This window comes from Peromyscus leucopus, chromosome 16_21 (assembly GCF_004664715.2).
Source record: "Peromyscus leucopus breed LL Stock chromosome 16_21, UCI_PerLeu_2.1, whole genome shotgun sequence".
NCBI lineage: Eukaryota > Metazoa > Chordata > Mammalia > Rodentia > Cricetidae > Peromyscus > Peromyscus leucopus.
The window spans coordinates 28,007,918-28,011,508 of NC_051084.1; positions in this window are offsets into that span (position 1 = coordinate 28,007,918).

Genomic DNA, 3,591 nt, shown 5'->3' on the forward strand with positions numbered 1-3,591 from the left:
TACACCTGCTGTCATATATGCATATACATATCATTCACTTTGCTCGTAGGCTATATTTATCAAACATATACATCATGTTATTATTGTTTTTATACATACATGTTAATAAATGGTGTATTATGTTTGATATAAGCACCAATTGCAAAACGTATGCCCTTTAAAAGTTGAAAACCTTGCCCACGATCTGCTATTTGGAGTCACCACTGACTCTCGCTCGGATGCCGGTAGTTAAGCTGAGGACAAGAACAGATGCGAGATATTTATGAGTTCGGCGATCTGGTACGTGGACGAAGCTGTCCGATGTTACAGACAATATATGCTTGAGAGCGTGTTGCCTAATGACAACTCCGCACAACCCGAGGTAGAACATTCGAACAACACCACAGAAAGGTTCTGCTACCCCAAGTGCCAAGCATTTCCTTAGTGGAACAGCGACTACTGTGCCGCTAGCTTGCTTACTAGAGTAAGCTACTGCTGTGTAGCGCTGGACAGCTGCCATCTGAACGCAGGGGCCATCAAGCCAGTCAACCCTGTGCCTCCTTATGGCACTAATAATCGGGCCTGGTGAGTTAGGAGAGACTCTTGCACTCGCGTTTCCTCTCTATGCACCATAATTCGTGCTACCTTAAGCACATTCCTATAATTATTCAATTACTTTCAAACTTAGTTTAATGAATAAAGCAAGAGCTTTAATGTTCATGTATGTCTTCTTTAATTTGAATGAAGTCTTATTAAAGCAATTGGCAATTTTTGAACTCCTATCTAATTGCTAGTTTATGCTTGCGTGGGGAAGAAATATTTCCCCATTTCTCAGAGTTCCACAAGAGCAATCCGATTGGATCCGTACTCAAGATAAGATTCATACGCAGCATTCTATCTCATTCAGAGGAAAATTACTGTTTATCCATACCTACCTTTTTAATATTCTGCCTTAAAGTTATACGGTAAGCAATCTACGAACTTAATTTCAATTTCCTGAAATGCTACTTATTGGCTGCACTAATTCTTCTAATCGCTAATGCTTGAATCTACACACAGATCCTCTTAGATTTGTAAATACACCGTAAAACGCTCAGTTTATGTGTACAAAAGGTCCTGTGCCATTAAGGACCCTGGTCAACTAACACTGCTGGTGGATCAGAGGACTCGCTCTTCTGCATTACTAAAGTGATCTCTAGTGAGTAGGAAAACTGTAACATACTCTCGAAGAACTTAAAAAACTCTTTCATTCTGGACGAAGATACCAATTCTTTTGCTAATCAAATCCAGAAAAACCAGAATCAGTAACCCTTGAGAAAGAGATGAGACTTACAGCTCTGTCCTAGGTGACCCTAGCCACACTCTCCTGCTGAAGCACCTTCTCTCTGCGCACCCTCTCCTCCACCTTCCTAATTACTGTCCTGCCTCAAAGTCATACCCAGACATTACGATAACGGATCCCACGTATGCATGTATGCGGAAATCACTTGAGACTAAGGCACACTGCCCCCCGCTCACTCTGCTGCAACCCCATGCAACTCTTCTCTTCTTTACGACGCTTCTGCCAATTTGTTCCACGGCTCTAACGCGACTCCACTTCAAGCCAGGAGAAAGCTCCTAGTATTGGGGCCTCGCCTCGGAGAACCTTATGGATACGTTTCTCTTTATTCCAAGTCTTTCAGAATCAACCTACAATTGAGCTACATCTATCCACGCAGTTCTGTCCATTCTTGAGTTTGAATCACAATAAAGCAATCATCGGAAATTACGGAGCGTGGCTACTTCTAATAAGTGCCTCTATTTGTTGACCACTTATCCACAGCGGTGGCAGACAAATAAATGAGCCTTAGATTACTAAACAGTGCACCCACATCTAGTTCTATATATCCTTGGTCATAAGATTTGATGAGAATAAAGTTTGCATTGTTCGGTGATAACGATATAAATTGATTCTAGTACGTTAAAACTTAATGACAGTTAAATGAACACCCAAAGGGGAAAATGGCTTAGCGCCAAAGTTCACTGCTAATTGCCTGTACTATTCAGTGCAGCTGACCAGGCTGTAAATTATCTAATTAAACCAAAGCTGCTGGTTAGAGCCATCCAAAAAGCGCTCGACCAAGGCTGTCATTACCTCAGCCAGGCTTCTTGAATGTGTTAGTGAACCGAGGCATGTTTTGCGTTTCTTCAACAGCAAGAATTGAGCACATCTATGCATGATCATTGTGCTTAGAAAGAGAACGTTTTTTCTTTCTGAAAAAATACGCTGTGGAAACTCAGAAATTATAACTCGACAAATGCTTCTTCATAGCTACTACTCTGTTCATTCATCGAGCCTTTCATGATACTATAGTCAGAAAATTCGATACAATCACAGCAACTAAAAAAAAAATTACAACAGGAATACAGAAGACAACTAGCATCATCAGCTGCAACGGGCTGCACAGCCTGGCTGGAGTGTCCGCGCTGATTCGTTGTTCTAAGAATCCACACTTCCCGAAAGTGTGTCTTTGTGACACCAGCCAGCAGTTATTAATGCAGTCATGAAAACACACTGCTAATGCATGTAGCTCACCACTGTTTTTAATCTGGAAGGAGACCCTGTAAGTAGATTGAGACTTTGGCCCAACGTCTCTCACGCTGCCCCCATCTAAACTAGTATCTATGACTTCCTCCGTGCTCGGCTCAAGAGAGCATGACAGAGAAGTTGTATCTCCAAAAGAAGATGTGTGAGTGCCAGTTACACTTGAATTGAAGACAACCTGCCCTGCACAAGCCCCACGCTGCATCACAAGTGGCACAAGCTGGCCACTTCCTGTGAGTTGGCGGACTAACCCACAAAAGGCCAGTCGCATGCGACATCCCTACTAGTGAACTTGTTCTGCCAATCAGTACACCAGTATTCCGTCCCTTGGGCACCCTCGCCGCCTCTCGGGACTGTCATTCCTATTTTCCTTTTAAAAAATCTGGACATTTACTCCCTCCCAGATTGTATTCTGCCGTTTTGGTTGAGCTCAATGAAACTTGGAGCACTGCTCAGGGTGGCTTTTCACGCTGCGATAGCGCAATTGTCCGCCACATACCAGCATTAAGCTCACCAAAGCTGAAACGAACCGCTGTCTACAAGTCATCTGCGACAACAATGCTATGCGATATGTTCAACTCATTACTTGTACATGTTCTTACAAACAACCGAATCTGTTATTTTAAGATTAGCTTACCAGGGATTGCAGCTTACACACACACAACCCCACACACACATCCACACCACACTCCAAGCTGCGTTGCGGCAGTACATCTGCTCCTAGAAATACTGTCAAAATGACGGACCAATTGGCATTTCACAAATCCAGAAATTGCTTAGCAGGAGTTAGTTTGCACCTGACCTCTCCAACTTCTAAACTAATCCTAAATCGCACAGTCCAGGTTCATACAAAATCAACTTATAGCACCTTGAGGAGGCACTCCAGGAGAACTCACTCCCACGTGTGTGCTGCTCACAACCTGTGTTCACAAAGCCACAGAACTCACAGCCTGCCTTTCAATCCCATATCAACTATACAATACACATCGCCATTTCTGAAGTGAGGAGACCAATTTTCCCTTTCTCCA